At 38.6% G+C, this 19,948-nt stretch overlaps 1 pseudogene across 1 annotated transcript; it reads right to left on the bottom strand.

The window, feature by feature from the left end:
* Positions 1 to 17,161: 17,161 nt before the first annotated feature.
* On the bottom strand, positions 17,162 to 18,188 carry LOC309808687 (olfactory receptor 5P4-like; annotated as a pseudogene). Its single transcript has one exon. The product of its transcript is annotated as an olfactory receptor 5P4-like (transcript).
* Positions 18,189 to 19,948: the final 1,760 nt, after the last annotated feature.

Below are 19,948 nucleotides of genomic sequence, written 5' to 3'. Positions count from 1 at the left end.
CATATCCCTGTTGGCCATTTCTATGTATTCTTTGGGAAAAAGTCTATTTAAGTCTTTAGCTCATTTTTAAATCGAGTTATTAGTTTTTATGCTGTAGAGTTTTATGAATTCCTTATATATTTTGGAAATTAACCCCTTATCAGATATACAGTTTGCAAATATTTTCTCCTAGTCTGTAGTTGCCTTTTCACTCTGTTGATTATTTCCATGCTGTGCAGAAGCTTTTTAGTTCGATGCAGTCTCACGAGTCTATTTTTGTTTTTGTTGCCTGTGCTTTTGGTTTGGTATCAAAGAAATCATTGCCAAAACCAATGACATGAATCCTTTTCCCTATGTTTTCTTCCAGGAGTTGTACTCTTACAGTTTTAGGTCTTACATTTGTCTTTAATCCATTTTGACTTGATTTTTTTGTATAGTGTAGATAATTGTTAATTTTATTCTCTAGGGATATCCAGTATTCCCAGCACTATTTATTTACTTATTTATTTATTTATTTATTTACTTATTTATTTTGCGGTATGCGGGCCTCTCACCGCTGTGGCCTCTCCCGCTGCGGAGCACAGGCTCCAGACGCGCAGGCTCAGTGGCCACGGCTCACAGGCCCAGCTGCTCTGCGGCATGTGGGATCCTCCCGGACCGGGGCATGAACCCGTGTCCCCCACATCGGCAGGTGGACTCTCAACCACCGTGCCACCAGGGAAGCCCCCCAGCACTATTTATTGAAGAGACTATCCTTTGCCCACTGTGTATTCTTGAAGCCCTTGTCAAAAATTAGTTGACTGTATATGCATGCGTTTATTTTTGGTTCACTATTCTATTCATTGGTCTGTATTGTGTCTTTATGACAGTATCATACTGTTTTAATTACTGTAACTTTGTAATATATTTTGGAATCAGGAAGTGTGAGGCCTACAGCTTTGTCCTTTTTTCTCAAGATTATTTTGGCTATTTGGGGTTCTTTGTGGTTCCATATGAATTTTAGAATTGTTTTTTGTATTTCTGTAAAAAATTCTATTGGGACTTTGATATGGATGTATTGAATCTGCTTTAGGTAGAATAGATATTTTAGCAATATTAAGTCTTCCAACCCAAGAACACAGGATGTTTTAATGTTTGAGTCTTGTTTAGTTTCTTTTATCAATATTTTGTAGTTTTCAGTATACAAGTCTTTGATTTCCTTAGTTAAGTTTATTCCTAGGTATTTTCTTCTTTTTGGTATTATAGTTAATGAGATTGCTTCCTCATTTCCTTTTCAGATAGTTCACTGTTATTGTAGAGTTATAAAAATGATTTTTGTATGTTGATTTTGTATCTTGCAACTTTATTGAATTTGTTTATTAGTTCAAACAATTTTTTGATGGAGTTTTCTCTGTATAAAATTATGTTGTCTGCAAACAGGGACAATTTTTCCTGATTTGTACACTTTTTTTTTCTTGCCTAATTACCCTGGCTAAGGACAACCTTACTCAGATTTCCAGATATGGTCATTAGGATGATCGTGAAGAAGATGACTCTTGTAGTGTCTTTGTATGGCTTTGCTATTGAGGTGATGCTGAACTCATAAAATGAGTTTGAAGATGGTCTCACTGCTTCTATTTTTGGAAGACTTTAAGAAGAATTAGTATAATTTTTCTTTGAATGTGTGGTAGAATTCACCCATGAAGCCAAATTATCTTTGGCTTTTCTTTGTTGGAACGTTCTTGATTACTGATTTAATCTCTTTATATGTCATTGATCTGTTCAGGCTTTCTTTTTCTCTTTTTTTCCCCCAAATTTATTGAGATATTATTGACCTGTAACATAATTAAGTTTAAGGAGTACAATGTGATGATTTGATGCACGTATATATTGCAAAATGATTACCACAATATGGTTAATTAACACCTCCCCCCCCTTACATAATTATCTTTTTGTGTGTGTATGTGATGAGAACATTTAAGATCTGCTTTCTTGACAACTTTCAAGTATATAATACAGTATTGTTTACTAAAGTCACTATGCTCCACATTAGATCCCCAGACCTTATTCATCTTATAGGTGGAAGTTTGTACCTTTGACAAACATCTCACTGTTTCCCCACCTGCAGAGCCTGACAGCCTCTATTGTACCCTCTATTTCTATGATTTTGGTTTTTTAAGATTCCACATATAAGTGAGAACATACAGTACTTGGCTTTCTCTGTCTGACTTATTTCAGTTAGCTTAATGCCCTCAAAGTCCGTCCATGTTGTCACATAAGGCAGGATAGCTTTTTTATGGCTGAATAATATTCCATTTGTGTGTGTGTGTGTGTGTGTACATTATGATATATATGTGTGTGTGTGTATATATATATATTTTCTTTATCCATTCATCTGTTGATGGACACTTAGGTTATTTCCATGTCTTGGATATTATGAATAATGCTGCAATAAACATGGGAGTGCATGTATCTCTTTGAGATGATGTTTTCATTTCCTTCAGGTATATATCCAGAAATGGGATTGCTAGATCATATGATAGTTCTATTTTAACTTTATTCTTGATTCAGTCTTGATAAGTTATATGTTTCTAGCATTTATGTATTTTTTCTAGGTTATCCAATTTGTTCACACATAATTGTTTGTGTAATCCCTTATGATACTTTTTATTTCTGAGGCGTCCTTTTTTTTAAAATAAATTTATTTATTTTTGGCTGCATTGGGTCTTCGTTGCTGTGCATGGGCTTTCTCTAGTTCGGTGAGCAGGGCTACTCTTCGTTGCAGTGTGCGGGCTTCTCATTGCAGTGGCTTCTCTTGTTGTGGAGCAGGGGCTCTAGGTGTGTGGGCTTTAGTAGTTGTGGCTTGTGGGCTCTAGAGCACAGGCTCAGTAGTTGTGGCACATGGGCTTAGTTGCTCCGCTGCATGTGGGATCTTCCTGGACCAGGGATCAAACCCATGTCCCCTGCATCAGCAGGCAGATTCTTAACCACCACCAGGGAAGTTTCTTCTTTCATTTATGATTTTATTTATTGAGCCCTCTTTTTTCCCTAGTCTAGCTACAGATTTCTCTATTTTGTTTATTTTTTAAAATACAACTCTTAATTTTGTAGATTTTTGTTTTGTTTTGTTTATCCTTCTCCAAGCCAAAAAGTCCCCACTCCTCTCCTTATTAAAGAAACTTTGAGCCTGCTGATTGAGCACGGACTAACGTAGAAGCATTTTGATATAAATATTATCTTTCATTTCCACAATACACAGCCTCTAAGGTTAAACATCTGGTCAAAGTTCATTCAGATCATATGTAGCCCTTCAAATGTTACTCTGGGCCCTGCCCCTGGAAAAGTACCTTCTTGGTTACCTACTCCCCTCTCCCTATAAAAACCGTTTCAGAAGGACGCTGCAGTTTGAAACTAGTTCTATGGATGCTGAGATAACCTTAAAGCTGCAGCTAAGGATAATCATAAGTGACAGCAAGAGATAGGCAGCAAACGACGGAAGAGGTGAAAGAGCATATGTGTTTACAGCATACGATTCTCCTTAACCCCATGAGTCTCTACTCCTCCAGTGGAAGCTTGGAAACATCACTTATCTTTCTGTTGTGCATTTAACAAGGGTAGAAGGAGGTTTTTTACAAACACCCTAGGTTTTCTGAATTAGAACGGAAAAGGAAAACAATTTCATCCCAGTCCAGAGCCAATTATGCAGTAGCAGGCATCAAGAAAGTTTGCTTGAGGAATGAATAAATTTCCAAAAGAAAACTACTCGATGCTGACTAGCGTTTTTGGAAACGGGAATTTAACGGCTCCAGGTCGGTTCTACAGGGCCGCTTGGAGCCAGGATCTTACAATGGCGTAAGATACTGAAATAGATCACTGCATTTCAGTGAACTATAATTATCTGTTCAGCCACCCATGCCGAGTCCTGACAGCAAACGCTCAGGTGTTGCTAATTTTCTGAATGAACGGGATGCTCCGTGGCAGCTCTGCCTGTCTATTCGGTCCTCGGGTCACCTTCCTTTTAACAAACAAACAAACAAAAAAAAAATCGGGGAGGCCCATGCAGCAGGACGCTGTCCCCAGGACCGCTTCTCACCCAGTGCAGGCCTCCCCGTCTCCGCCAAAAGGGCTTCAAGCTCCTCCCCACTCTGGGTAGCTCCCGCAGGCCACCCCAGGGCCCTGGTCCCTCAGTGCCGGTGCCCATTCGCCAAGGATGAAGCTTCTTCCTTCGCACCACGCCCGCGCCCATCAGAATAACGGCCCACGCCCTGGGGACGCTCCCCACTTTTCTAAATATAACCCCTCGGCACCCAACCCCTCGGCACCCGACCCCTCGGCTGCTGCTGCCGGGCGGTACCTGAGCCGCAGACCAAGCAGCCGGAGAGGACCAGGAGCAGTCGCACTGCACCACCGCCCCCGGCCCCCCCAATTTTGTAGATTTTTAAAATTATTTTTCGATTTTCTATTTCTGCTATATGTTTCTTTAATTAATTTATTTTTTTGAGTTATGAGTTATGTTTTATTTGGGGCAAAATGAGGACTATAGCCCAGAAGACAGCATTTCAGATAGCTCTGAGAAACTGCTCCAAAGAGACTGGGGGGAAAAGTCAGTATATATGTGAATTTGGTGAAGGGAGAGTACCTGCAATCAAGCACACATTTTTTTGCAGCAGGTTTCTGCTAGTCATGAGGAGCAGACGTCACCATGAAGGATTTTAGTGCTTTTCTAGTTATGAGGAGATATAAGAATTGGGCTCATAAAATCGACTCCTGAAAATATCTAACTATCTGAAGACCTGTTCACCCAGTCTTTTCCAGAGCACAGAGTGCCTCATTTCTCCTCTCCACCCTGAACTCCTTTCAGGGAGTATTGAAAGTCATCTGCTATGATCTTTATTTTTTCCTGCCTTCTGCTTGGGTTTAGTTTTTTCTTCTTTTTCTAGTTCCATGGGATGTAAAGTCAGGTTGTTTATTTTAAATTTTTCTTCTTTTTTAATGTGATATTTATCACTATAAACTTCATTTTTGGTACTGCTTTAGCTGCATATCCTAAGTTGCATTTCCCTTTTCATTTGTCTCAAGGTTTTTTTTTCACATCTTTATTGGAGTATAAATGCTTTACAATGTTCTGTTAGTTTCTGCTGTACAACAAAGTGAATCAGCTATATATATATCCCCATATCCCCTCCCTCTTGAGCGTCCTCCCACCCTCCCTATCCCATCCCTTTAGGTCGTCAGAAAGCATCAAGTTGATCTCCCTGTGCTATGCAGCAGCTTCCCCCAGCCATCTGTTTTACATTGGGTAGTGTATAGATGTCAGTGCTACTCTCTCACTTCATCCCAGCTTCCCCTTCCCCCGCTGTGCCCTCAAGTCCGTTCTCTATGTCTGCATCTTTATTCCTGTCCTGCCCTTAGGTTCATCAAACCTTTTTTTTTTAGATTCCATATATATGTGTTAGTATACGGTACTTGTTTTTCTCTTTCTGACTTACTTCACTCTGTATGACAAATTCTAGGTCCATCCACCTCACTACAAATAACTCAATTTCGTGCCTTTTTATGGTTGAGTAATATTCCATTGCATATATGTGCCACATCTTCTTTACCCATTCATCGGTCAGTGACATTTAGGTTGCTTTTATGTCCTGGCTATTATAAATAGTGCTGCAATGAACATTGGGGTGCATGTATTTTTTTGAGTTATGGTTTTCTCAGGGTATATGCCCAGTAGTGGGATTGATGGGTCGTATGGTAGTTCTATTTTTAGTTTTTTAAGGAACCTCCATACTGTTCTCCACAGTGGCCATATCAATTTACATTCCCACCAACAGTGCAGGAGGGTTCCCTTTTCTCCACACCCTCTCCAGCACTTATTTGTAGATTTTTTGATGATAGCCATTCTGACTGGTGTGAGGTGATACCTCATTGTGGATTTGATATGCATTTCTCTAATGATTAGTGATGTTGAGCATCTTTTCGTGTGTCTCTTGGCCATCTGTATGTCTCCTTTGGAGAAATGTCTATTTAGGTCTTCCTACCATTTTTGGATTGGATTGTTTGTTTTTTTGATATTGAGCTGCATGAACTGCTTGTGTATTTTGGAGATTAATCCTGTGCTATGCAGAAGCTTCTGCATAGCAGAAGCAACTGACGTTGCTTCATTTGCAAATATTTTCTCCCATTCTGAGGGTTGTCTTTTCGTCTTGTTCATGGTTTCCTTTGCTGTGCAAAAGCTTTTAAATTACATTAGGTCCCATTTGTTTATTTTTGTTTCTGTTTCCCTTACTCTAGGAGGTGGGTCAAAAAGGATCTTGCTGTGTTTTATGTCATAGAGTGTTCTGCCTATGTTTTCCTCTAAGAGTTTTATAGTGTCTGGCCTTACATTTAGGTCTTAAGTCCATTTTGAGTTTATTTTTGTGTATGGTGTTAGGATGTGTTCTAATTTCATTCTTTTACATGTAGCTGTCCAGTTTTCCCAGCACCACTTATTGAAGAGGCTGTCTTTTCTCCATTGTATACTCTTGCCTCCTTTATCAAAGATGACCATATGTGCCTGGGTTTATCTCAGGGCTTTCTATCCTGTTCCATTGATCTATATTTTTGTGCCAGTACCATACTGTCTTGATTACTGTAGCTTTGTAGTTTAGTCTGAAGTCAGGGAGCCTGATTCATCCATCTCTGTTTTTCTTTTTTAAGAGTGCTTTGGCTATTCGGGGTCTTTTGTGTTTCCATACAAATTGCAAAATTTCTTGTTCTAGTTCTGTGAAAAATGCCATGGGTAATTTGACAGGGATTGCATTGAACCTGTTGATTGCTTTGGGTAGTATAGTCATTTTCACAATACTGATTCTTCCAATCCAGGAGCATGGTATATCTCTCCATCTGTTTATGTTATCTTTGATTTCTTTCACCAGTATTTTATAGTTTTCTGAGTACAGGTCTTTCCCCTCCTTAGGTAGATTTATTCCTAAGTATTTATTCTTTTTGTTGCGAGGGTAAATGGGATTCTTTCCTTCATTTCTCTTTCTGATCTTTCATTGTTAGTGTATAAGAATGCAAGAGATTTCTGTGCATTAATTTTGTATCCTGAAACCTTACTAAATTCATTGATTAGTTCTAGTAGTTTTCTGGTGGCATTAGGATTTTCTATGTATAGTATAATGTCATCGTCAAACAGTGACAGTTTTACTTGTTTTCCTATTTGTATTCCTTTTATTTCTTTTTCTTCTCTGATTGCCATGGCTAAGACTTCCAATACTATGTTGAATAATAGTGGCAAGAGTGGACATCCTTGTCTTTTTCCTTGCCTTAGAGGAAATGCTTTCAGTTTTTCACCATTGAGAATGATGTTTGCTGTGGGTTTGTCATATATTGCTTTTATTATGTTGAAGTAGTTTCCCTCTATGCTCACTTTCTGGAGAGTTTTTATCATAAATGAGTGTTGAATTTTGACAGAAGCTTTTTCTGCATCTGTTGAGATGATCATATGGTTTTTATTCTTTAATTTGTTAATATGGTGTATCACATTGATTGTTTTACATATATTGAAGAATCATTGCATCCCTGGGATAAATCCTACTTGATCATGGTGTATGATCCTTTTAATGTGTTGTTGGATTCTCTGTTAGTATTCTGTTGAGGATTTTTGCATCTATATTCATGAGTGATATTGGTCTGTAATTTTCTTTTTTTGTAGTATCTCTGTCTGGTTTTGGTATCAGGGTGATGGTGGCCTCATAGAATGAGTTTGGGAGTGTTCCTTCCTCTGCAGTTTTTTGGAAGAGTTTGAGAATGATGGGCGTTAGCTCTTCTCTAAATGTTTGATAGAATTCACCTGTGAAGCCATCTGGTCCTGGACTTTTGTTTGTTGGAAGATTTTAAATCAGTTTCCATTTCATTACTTGTGATTGGTCTGTTCATATTTTCTATTTCTTCCTGGTTGAGTCTTAGAAGGTTATACCTCTCTAAGAATTTGTCCATTTCTTCCACGTTGTCCATTTTATTGGCATAGAGTTGCTTGTAGTAGTCTCTTAGGATGCTTTGTATCTCTGCAGTGTCTGTTGTAACTTCTCCTTTTTCATTTCTAATTTTATTGATTTGAGTCCTCTCTCTCTTTTTCTTTTTTTTTTTTTTTTTTTTTTTTTTTTTGCTGTACGCGGGCCTCTCACTGCTGTGGCCTCTCCCGTTGCGGAGCACAGGCTCCGGACACACAGGCTCCGCGGCCATGGCTCGCGGGCCCAGCCGCTCCGCGGCATGTGGGATCTTCCGGGATCGGGGCACGAACCCGTGTCCCCTGCATCGGCAGGCGGACTCTCAACCACTGCGCCACCAGGGAAGCCCTCTCTCTTTTTCTTGATGAGTTTGGCTAATGGTTTATCAATTTTGTTTTTCTTCTCAAAGAACGAACTTTTAGTTTTATTGATCTTTGCTATTGTTTTCTTTGTTTCTATTTCATTTATTTCTGCTCTGATCTTTATGGTTTCTTTCTTTCTGCTAACTTTGAGTTTTGTTTGTTGTTCTTTCTCTAGTTCCTTTAGGTGTAAGGTTAGATTGTTTATTTGAGATTTTTCTTGTTTCTTGAGGTAGGCTTGTATTGCTATAAACTTCCCTCTTAGAACTGCTTTTGCTGCATCCCATAGGTTTTGGATCATCATGTTTTCATTGTCATTTGTCTCTTGGTATTTTTTTATTTCTTCTTTGATTTCTTCAGTGATCTCTTGGTTATTTAGTAACGTATTGTGTAGCCTCCATGTGTTTGTGTCTTTTACATTTTTTCCCCTGTAATTGATTTCTAATCTCATAGCGTTGTGGTCAGAAAAGATGCTTGATATGATTTCAATTTTCTTAAATTTACTGAGGCTTGATTTGTGACCCAGGATGTTATCTCTCCTGGAGAATGTTCTGTGCGCACTTGAGAAGAAAGTGTAATCTGCTGTTTTGGGATGGAATTTCCTATAAATATCAATTAAATCTATCTGGTCTGTTGTGTCATTTAAAACTTGTGTTTCCTTATTAATTTTCTGTTTGGATGATCTGTCCATTGGTGTAAATGAGGTGTTAAAGTCCCCCACTATTATTGTGTTACTGTCGATTTTCTGTTTTTTTTTTTTTTTTTTTTTTTTTGCAGTACGTGGGCCTCTCACTGCCGTGGCCTCTCCCGTCGTGGAGCACTGGCTCCAGACACACAGGCCCAGCGGCCATGGCCCACGGGCCCAGCTGCTCCGCGGCATGTGGGATCCTCCCAGACCGGGGCATGAACCTGCGTCCCCCACATTAGCAGCTGGACTTTCAACCACTGCGCCATCAGGGAAGCCCCCAATTTCCTCTTTTATAGCTGTTAGTATTTGCCTTATGTATTGATATGCTCCTATTTTGGGTGCATAAATATTTATAATTGTTATGTTTTCTTCTTGGATTGATCCCTTGATCATTATGTAGTGTCCTTATCTCTTGTAACAGTCTTTATTTTAAAGTCTATTTTATCTGATATATGAGTATTGCTACTCCAGCTTTCTTTTGATTTCCATTTGCATGGAATATCTTTTTCCATCCCCTCACTTTTAGTCTGTATGTGTCCCTAAGTCTGAAGTGGGTCTCATGTAGACAGCATATATATAGGTTTTGTTTTTGTATCCATTCAGCCAGTCTCTTTCTTTTGGTTTAATACATTTACATTCAAGGTGATTATCAATATGCATGTTCCTGTGACCATTTTCTTAATTGTTTTGGGTTTGTTTTTGTAGGTCCTTTTCTTCTCTTGTGTTTCCTGCTTAGAGAAGTTCTACTAGCATTTTTTGTAGAGCTGGTTTGGTGACACTGAATTCTCTTAGCTTTTGCTTGTCTGTAAAGCTTTTGATTTCTCCATGAAATCTGAATAAGATCCTTGCCAGGTAGAGTAGTGTTAGTTGTAGGTTTTTCCCTTTCATCATTTTAAATATGTTCTGCTGCTTCCTGTGTCTTGCAGCATTTCTGCTGAAAGATCAACTGTTAACCTTATGGGGATTCTCTTGTATGTTGCTTGTTGCTTTTCCCTTGCTGCTTTTAATATTTTTTCTTTGTATTTAATTTTTGATAGTGTGATTAATATGTGTTTCAGCATGTTTCTCCTTGGGTTTATCCTGTATGGGACTCACTGCGCTTCCTGGACTTGTGTGGCTATTTCCTTTCCTGTATTAGGGAAGTTTTTGACTATAATCTCTTCAAATATTTTCTCAGACCCTTTCTTTTTCTGTTCTTCTTCTGGGACCCCTATAATTCAAATGTTGGTGCCTTTAATGTTGTCCACAGGTCTCTGAGACTGTCCTCAATTCTTTTCATTCTTTTTTCTTTATTCTGCTCCCTAGCAGTTATTTCTACCATTTCGTCTTCCAGGTCACTTATCCATTCTTCTGCCTAAATTATTGTGCTATTGATTCTTTCTAGAGTATTTTTAATTTCATTTATTGTGTTGTTCATCATTGTTTATTTGCTCTTTAGTTCTTCTAGGTCCTTGTTAAACGTTTCTTGTATTTTCTCCATTCTGTTTCCATGATTTTGGATTATCTTTACTATCATTATCTGAATTCTTTTTCAGGAAAGTTGTCTATTTCATCTTCATTTATTTGGTCTTGTAGGGTTTTACCTTGCTCCTTCATCTGTAACATGTTTTTTTGTAGTTTTTTTTTTTTTTATGGGTGCGGCTGTTTTCCTGTCTTACTGTTTACTTGGCCTGAGGTGTGCAGCACTGGAGTTTGCAAGCAGTTGGGTAGAGCCAGGTCTTGGTGCCAAGATGAGGACCTCCAGGAGGCTTCACTCTGATTAATATTCCCTGGGGTCTGAGGTTCTCTTTTAGTCCAGCGGTTTGGACTCAGCACTCCCACCACAGGAGCTCGGGCCTGACCTCCAACCTGGGAAGCAAGATCCTGCAAGCCATATGTTGTGGCAAAAAAAAAAAAAAAAAAAGATAAAAAGAAAAAAAGCAGTACCATAATAAAGGATAAAAAATAAAAATAAAATTAGAAAGATAAAAAATATATTAGGAAAAAATATATAATTGAAACAACTGTAACAAGGTAACACAAAACCTCAACAGAAAAAAGAGGGAAAAAAAGAGAACAAGTCAAAAGGAGCAGAACAGTAACAAAGTGTAAATAATAAAATAAAATTAGAAAAATAAAAGATTTATTAGAATAAATAAAAATATAAATGAATCAACAGCAAGGTAAAACAGAACCCCAATCTAAGAGGAAAAAAGAAAAAAAAAAGCCTTGGCTATGGGGGCAGAGTTTAGGCAGGAGGTAGAACTTAGGCAGAGGTGCGGTTTAGGGTGGGGTGGGACCTCTGCTTAGGACCTGCGTGGAAGGGGAGAGGCAGCAGGTCCAAAGGGGGGCCTCCGGAATGTGGTGTTTGGAGGTAAGGTCCTGGGTGAGGATGTGTGCGTGGGGTTTAGGCCCAGGAAGGTTGGAGGGGCTCCCAGATGGGGTCTCTGTGTGTAGATGTAGGGCCCTGGGTGGGGGTTTAGGGGTGGGGCTTGGGCTCTGCACAGTAGGAGGGAGGCTCCAAGGGCAGAGGATGAGGCCTGGGAGCCCAACAGGCTCCCGGGTGCCTAAGTGGACAGGGAAAGCGCTGGCCACTTTCCCTCGCATTCCTCTGTGCCCCACCCCTGGGTCTCCCCCATCCCTGCTGGACCCCTAACCATAGGTTTGTCCCACTGGGTGCAGGAACTCCTCCCCTCCCCCAGTGCCCCTCAGGGGTGCTGGTCCCAGAGGTCTGGCCTTTACTTTTGCTCCCACTTCCCTCCCTCCCACTCCCTCAGGACCCACACAGCTGGAGTGGGCCTTGGTGGGCAGAGGATCAGACCTGGGATCTCAGCAGGCTCCTGGGGGCCCAAGTGGTCAGGGGAAACTTGGCCACACTCCCTTTTAATCCTCTGCCCTCCAGGTGGTCCCCCAATTTCCCCCTTCGGGTGTGGGATCCCTTCCCCTCCTCCAACTGCCCCTTGGGCACCAGTCCCCTCTCACCTCCACTTCTCCTCCCTCTTCCCCCCCACACCCCACGTCCTACCCTGTCGCTGGTGTTAACTCCCGTCCCCTTAGGTGTCCATGGTTCCTCACTGGTGCCTGGTAGGTGCCCTAGTTGTGTGGAGACGTGAATTCTGTGTCCTCCTAGTCCACCATCTTGACTCAAGATATTTTTATATTTTCTTTTGATATCCTCTTGGACTCAGTGGTTGTTCAACAGTGTGTTATTTCATTTCCATGTATTTGTGAGTTTTCCCCCTTTTCTTGCTGTCATTGATTTCAAGTTTCATTCTACTGTGGTTGGAAAATATACTTAGTATAATTTCGATTTTCTTAAATTTGTTAAAACTTTTTGTGACCTAATACGTGATCATTCCTGAAGCATATTCCATGTCTGCTTGAGAAGAATGTGTTTTCTTCTGCTGTTGGGTGAAAAGTCCTGTATATGTCTGTTAGGCCCATTTGGTCTATAGTATTGTTCAAATACACTGTTTCTTATTGATCTTCTGTCAAGATGTTCTATCCATTATTGAAATTGAAGTATTTAAAAATACTATGATTGTATTGTTGTCAATTTCTTCTTTCAGATTTATCAATATTTGTTTCATATAATTAGGTGTTTTGATGTTGAGTTCATATATATTTATACTTGTTATATTTTCCTGTTGAAGTGATCCTTCTATCATTATGTAATCATCCTCTTTGTTTCTAGAGACAAAAGTCTTTTTGACCTAAAGTCTACTTTGATATTAGCAGAGCCACTAAAGTGAATTTTTTTATTTCTATATGGATCTTGATTTTTTATTCATTCAGCTATTCTGTGTCTTTTTATTGGGGAGTTTAGTCCATTTACATTTAAAGTGATTATTGATGGAGGATTTACTGTTGCCATTTGTTAACTATTTTCAGTTTATCTGATAGTTATTTTGTCCCACTTTTTCTCTCTTGCTGTCTTTCTTCATCTCATTGTGTATGTGTTTTTAAATTGATATGTTTTGATTCCTTTTTCTTTTGTGTAACTTCTGTACATATTTTCTTTGTGGTAACTAAGGAGTTTACATAACATATCTTACAGTTATAATGATCTATTTTAAGCTGATAACAACTTTACTACAAAAGTTGATCACAAATCTAGTCTCAATTTTTTTTTCAGGTATTTAAATCTTTCATTATACATCCTTTGTCAATAATATATATAACTTGAATGAATATTGCCAAAATTTTGGAAAATAAACAATATATTTGTAAATAATACAAAATTTAAGAAAGAAATCATGGTAAAAATTAGATGTGTTCAGTTAGATAACTAAAATACAACACATTAAATCTTACTGGACACCACTAAAACAACAACTATAAGGAAATTTATAACCATCAATGCTATATTGCAAAAAAAAGACTGAATACTATTATCAAAATGTCTTTCTCAAGCCTTCTCAAGAATTTAAATAAAGAACTTTAAATTAAACCCAAAGAAGTAAAGAAGAAAATAATAAAGATGAATATAAATTTATGAAATAGAAAATTAATGTACAATACAGAAAGGCACAAATTAAAAGTTTATCCTTTGAAAATGCTAATAAAATTGATAAACCACTAGCAAGATTTATTAATATATATAGAAAATACAATATTGGGATGAAAAGGGAACAACATTACAAATCTTACAGAAAATAAAAATAAGATATAATTTTAAAATATAAAGGAATTAGAAAACTAATTTGAAGAATATGTTAACAAAAATGACAAAGAAATAAACTGAGAAACTAAATATTTCTTTATTCATTAATGAAAATGAGCCTTACAGTGAAAAACTTTTCCACAAAAATGGAAAGCCCAGATGGCTTCACCATTGAAGTCTTACAAATATTACAGGAATAAATATCACTGATCCTGTAAAAGTTCTTTTGAGAATAGACAACAAAGAAACCCTTTCCAAATCATTTTTATATTTTGATATCCCCACCTGAAAATTTCATTTCAAGAATGGAAAATGATAAGCCAAATTCTCATGAACATAGATGCAAACATCCTAAACCAAGTATTAGCCAATCAAATCCAATGATAATAAAATGGATAAAAAAGCAAACAAAGTTGGGTTTAATCCAGGAACTCTAGATTAATTTAGTATTCATAAATCAATCAAAGTTGTACTTGCATCTCTGAATTAGGATGTACAAGGATGTGAAAAACATTTGATCATACGGTAACAAGATAAACCTTAATGAAATGAAAATCATACCCATATATTCGATGAACCAGGAGTAGAGGATTCAAGAAAGCCTTGATGGGGCTTCCTTGGTGGTGCAGTGGTTGAGAGTCCGCCTGCCGATGCAGGGGACACGGGTTCGTGCCCCGGTCCAGGAAGATCCCACATGCCGTGGAGTGGCTAGGCCCGTGAGCTATGGCCACTGAGCCTGCGCATCCAGAGCCTGTGCTCCGCAATGGGAGAGGCCACAACAGTGAGAGGCCTGCGTACCGCAAAAAAAAAAAAAAAAAAGAAAGCCTTGATGAACTGACATCCATATAGGTGAGCAGGTTGCACACCTAAGGACAGGTGCATAGTCTTGTCTGCCATACAGAGACAATTTGAAGGGATGAGAAGGCATCAGCCAGTTCTTGGGTGACAGTGTAAACTGTTTGGACAGATAGAAATTTAGAAGAAAGACAAATGCAAAGACAAATCATTTCACCCCAGAATTCCCTTCCCTTATGCTCCAAGGGTTTTACCTAGAAAGCAGCAACAGAGGAGGAACTGATAATAAGAGAGAAATCATATAGTCCCACACAGCCTCACAGCAAATAGATGTTATTGCATTCATAGATGAAAAAAAAAATCTAAAATTGCTGTTCAATGCTTAGTTTCAGAAGTATAAAGCCTCTAGAAGATAACATAAGAGACTATCTTTATGACCTTGGATTAGGCAAAGATTTCTTGAACTTGTCACTAAAACATTAAACATTAAAGAAAATATTGATAAATTAGACCATTAAAATTAAAAATTTTGTTCATCAAAACATACAGCTAAGAGAGTGACAAGGCATACTTCAAAATAAGGGTATACCTTTTATGTATAAATCTGACAGGATTTGTAGACAGATTATAAGAACAAATAAATAATAAAAGTTCAATCTGAGAATAAAATTGGTAAAAGGCCTGATGATACATTATACAAAAAAGGACATACAAATAACTGATAAATATATATATATTTTAAAATGCTTAACATAAGAGGCCCAGGGAGATGAGAGTGGACACTGCCTACTTGTTTGTGAAAAATTGTGTCTATCCCTGGATTTTATGGTGATATCCTTTTTTTAAAAAAAATATTTATTTATTTACTTGGTTGTGCTGGGTCTTTGTTGCAGCAGGTGGGCTCCTTAGTCACGGCTCTAGGGCTCCTTAGTCGCAGCTCTCTGACTCCTTAGTTGTGGCAGGTGGGCTCCTAGTTGCAGCATGCATATGGGATCTAGTTCCCTGACCAGGGATTGAACCCGGGCCCCCTGCATTGGGAGCGTGGAATCTTCACCACTGTGCCACAGGGGAAGTCCCGATGTTATCCTTTTTAACAACTGTGGATACATAACATTTTGTCTACCAAAGTGCTGAGTTACTGGGACTCCTTTAAGCCAGCTCTTTCCATAGATTGTCTTCATATCCCTGACCCTTGTGTAGTAAAATTGCTTTACAATGTTGTGTTAGTTTCTGCTGTACAATGAAGTGAATCATTATACATATAGCTATATGTATACCTATATCCCCTCCCTCTTGAACTTCCCTCCCATCCTTCCCACCCCACCCATCTAGGTCGTCACGAATTGGGAGATTAGGTTTGACATAAATACACTAAAGTGTAAAATGTATAGCTAGTGGGAACCTGCTTTATAGCACAGGGAGCTCAGCTCGGTGCTCTGTGACGACCTTGTGGTTCTTATTGCAAGATGCTCTCAGCAATAACCATCAGGAAACTTTGAAAGAGACAAAGCTTGTTACTTACAAGTCCTGGAAATCATGTAGCACACCTGGGGTCGCACAGGGTCATGGGATAGAGTGAGAGAGAGATCTTAGGGTTCTGCTTTTATTGGAGTAGAGAATGGGAGCCTAGGGTTTAACGGGCTTACTCTTTATTGGTGACTTTGAAACATAAGAGCAGGAATTTAAAGCAAGTGAAGAGAAAATACAAGTCGTCCAAATGGTCAGTTATCTAAGGAGCTTGGGAGTAGGGATCAGCCTGGTTCTTTAGTTGTGTGGCTGGCAGTGTTTATTCAAAATATCTGAAGTGGCTGCCTCAGTCAGTAAAGCTTAAAACTGACACTTGCCTTACCAAAACAAACAAACAAACAAACAAAACTAACTGTCAGGGCTTATGCTACACACCTAGAATAAGGCAGTGACAGAAGTGGTAGCAATAAACACCTTCTTGAGAGATATTACAAAGGATGGCATGCATATTTCATGCCTGCATCAGCCTAAGCATCTTAATCTGTAATTTTATGCCTTGGAAATACCAACTAGCTTGCTGAAAGAAAGCTCCACTGTGCCTCAGCCCCCTCCACACCACCACTCCCCAGTAGTTTTTCCTACTATTCAAAGGTTTGTCTGCAAAAGTTCAAAGACAAACCTTAGCAAGCCAACCTTTGCAAACAAACCTTTGAGTAGTAGGAAAAACTTAAGGGAACTCTCAAAGGCTAAGCCTTCAGAGTTCCTTCTTTGTTATCTGGATCTAGTCTCCTGGTGGCAATACTGTGGAATTATTTTGGTCTGGCTTACATTAGGTGGGAATGAAACTTTTCTAGATCCCAGCATCACTATTTCCAAAGATAATGATAACCCTGTATAAGAGACACCAAGTCTTCCATAGAAAGTAACCTGGCCTGTCAATACCACCATCAATTGCATTTCCAATTGAGTTTATGATACCTTCTGAGATGTTAATTTACAAGGTGATATTTTTTTAAATGTATAATTTAACAGAAGAAAAAGAAAACACCCTCTAATCAGACTCCCGAAATAATGAACAGAGGAGAGGAAAAAGTGAAACTATGTTTCCTCAGGTATCTTCATCCTGAAATATACACACTTAATTTGAACCCAGCAGATTTTTGTGAAAATGCTATACTTTGTGACTCTAGAAAATTATAAATTAAAGTTGGCATTAATCGACATTCAGGTATTTTATATTTAAGATAGTTCTTCACATAAAATAAGACTAATGGACAACATAAACGCCCATCACATATGTTCCTGAAATTATTGTTTTGTAGTTTCTGGATTCACATTGTATTCATTTCAAAATGACTGATGTATTCTAGCTATCAATTTTCTCATGGCCTCTTTCACCTCTTTGTTCCTCAGACTGTAGATCAGAGGGTTCAACATGAGGATCACCACTGTGTAGAAGACAGACACCACTTTAATATGTTCAGGTGAGTGGCTAGACTTCGGTATGATGTAAACAAATGTGACTGTCGCATAAAACAAAGTAACTGCAGTGAGGTGGGAAGTGCAAGTAGAGAAGGACTTGTGCCTTCCCTCTGTAGAGTGTATCTTCAGGATTGTGTGGAGGATATACAGATATGAAACTATTTTGGTAAACAGTGTGATTACAGTGATTGACCCAGCTGAGATGGCAGGAGATATTTCAGCAACATAAACATGGGTACAAGAAAGCTTCACTAGTGGTGGCAGGTCACAGAAGAAATAGTTGATTTTATTTGGTCCACAGAAACTCAGACTCAATAAACATCTGATAAATCATGAAGCATTCACACATCCTTCCAAATAGGAAGCAGTCAGTAAGATGACGCAGACCCTGGGAGATGTGTGTGTAGAGTAGGGAATTGGGAAGCAGATGGCCACATAATGATCATAGGCCATGGCAGCCAACAGGAAGCACTCAACTGTTCCAGAGATAACATCAGAGCCAAGCTGAGCTATGCAGCCAGTGACAGGGATAGTAGTTCTTTATTTTAGGAAACTCACAATCATAATAGGTGTGACTGATGAGGAGTAGGAGTACCCAAGGTCCACAGAGACCAAATGGGTGAAGAAAGGTACATTGGGGTGTGAAGCTGAGGGCTTCTTTGGATTAACATGATTATGCTGGTATTGCCCAACATGGTAGCAACATAGATTCCTAGAAAAACCACAAAGAAGATGGAACAAAGTATAGGATTCTCTGTTAACCCCAAAATAATGAATTCTGTCATCATTGTGTGGTTTCCAAGCTCCATCTTATTTGGAATGATGCCTGTTGAAATAAAACCCAGTGGATATTAAAATGAATTGAATGATCTCACAATTAATATATTTACCAGCCAACCTATCAGAAAATCAAAACATCAACCTCACTTTTGTCTAATGCTTTCACTTTGCAAAATGTTTCCAAATGTATTTACATTGTGCATGATTTGAGAATATTAATGTCCATTACCTTAAGGCCAAAGATACAAAGGGACCAATGACTGAGATCAGAACACAGCACTCACGTTTGTATCATTTGGTCAATTCAGGTTGTTGAATGAACACTTACAGCAATTGTATTATTAATTATACTTTAGGTACTGTATAGACCTAACAAAAGAATACATTTCATAGTCATACATGAGTAAGGTATATATTAGAATATGTTGACAAAATGCCTACATGTGTATATTATACCAGCCATATGAGAGCAAAAGAGTAATACACAAATGTTAAAAATATCAAGAAGTCTTTTCACCTAACAAAATATTAATGAATAGGTTTAATCATAAAAATGCAAAAACTGGGGCCTGGTGGCGCAGTGGTTGAGAGTCCGCCTGCCGATGCATGGGACACGGGTTCGTGCCCTGGTTCGGGAAGATCCCACATGCCGCAGAGCGGCTGGGCCCGTGAGCCATGGCTGCTGAGCCTGCGCGTCCAGAGCCTGTGCTCCGCAATGAGAGAGGCCACAACAGTGAGAGGCCCGGGTACCGCAAAAAAAAAAAAAAAAAAAGCAAAAATTAAAATTAAATCAGATTTTCATTTTAAGCCATACTGTGTACATGAAATATCTGAAAATGTTTTCAACAGAATACTTGGGTAAACTATTAAATAAAATTTTTAAATGTTCAGAATACAAAAGTGAGCTTTCATGTGATAAGGGAAATCTCCACCAACCAAAAATGATGTGAGAATTGATAATCAGCAAAATAAGCTGAACCAGAAGTGCAACTGTCTAGACTTATTTGCCAGTCTCCACGAGTAAGGACCTGGTGCTTTAATAGCTGTGCAGGCATTGGAAATAAGGGTTTGGTGGTACTGTGCAAGTTGGAGAGTTTAAACTGAGACCTTCATGCCCTTCCCCACATTTCTACTCATAATTCAAGAGTCCTTTCCTTCAGCCTCAGTGTAATGATAGTCTTTAAAATATCCTCTTACTAGTCAAGGGAGATGAGAATTTTCTGTCTCTGCTTAGTCCCTTGGAGAAATAAAACAACAACAACAATAATCTTGTATCTTCAGAAGTAACTGTAATTGGTTTATCCTGATACAGGTTTGGGATTTGACTTTACTTTCTTTGTTTAGTGTAAAACCCCAAACTGAATTATCATAAAGTAGTCATACATGGGCAGTAATGTACAACAGATTACTGTAATTCATTAAAGATGTGTTATATCAAAGGTGTATCTGTGGTAGATTAAAGATGAATGCAAATTTTGTTCTACTACTCCCATTGAGGAAGGAGTCTAATTCTCTATCAATTAAATTTAATCAGGAGTTAGTAACTTGTTTGACAGGCTGAAGTTCTGGGACTTCTGAAGCTAGGTCACAAGAAGCCTTGCAGTTTCCTTTTAGGATTCTTGGAATGTTCATCCTTGGAACCATCCCTCTGGGACCCCAGCTGCCATGTTGTGAGAAGCCTAAGTCACCCACCTGGAGTAACAATGTGTAGTTGTTCCAGTTGACAATTACAGCTGCCCTCCCAGCAGATGGCTAACATCAACAACTAGCCAGTCCAGTCCAAGCATGT

This window comes from Mesoplodon mirus, assembly GCF_964341445.2.
Source record: "Mesoplodon mirus genome assembly, chromosome: 7".
Classification (NCBI taxonomy): Eukaryota; Metazoa; Chordata; class Mammalia; order Artiodactyla; family Ziphiidae; genus Mesoplodon; species Mesoplodon mirus.
The sequence above is the reverse complement of the archived record's forward strand: the minus strand, read 5'-3'. Positions and strand labels throughout refer to the sequence as shown.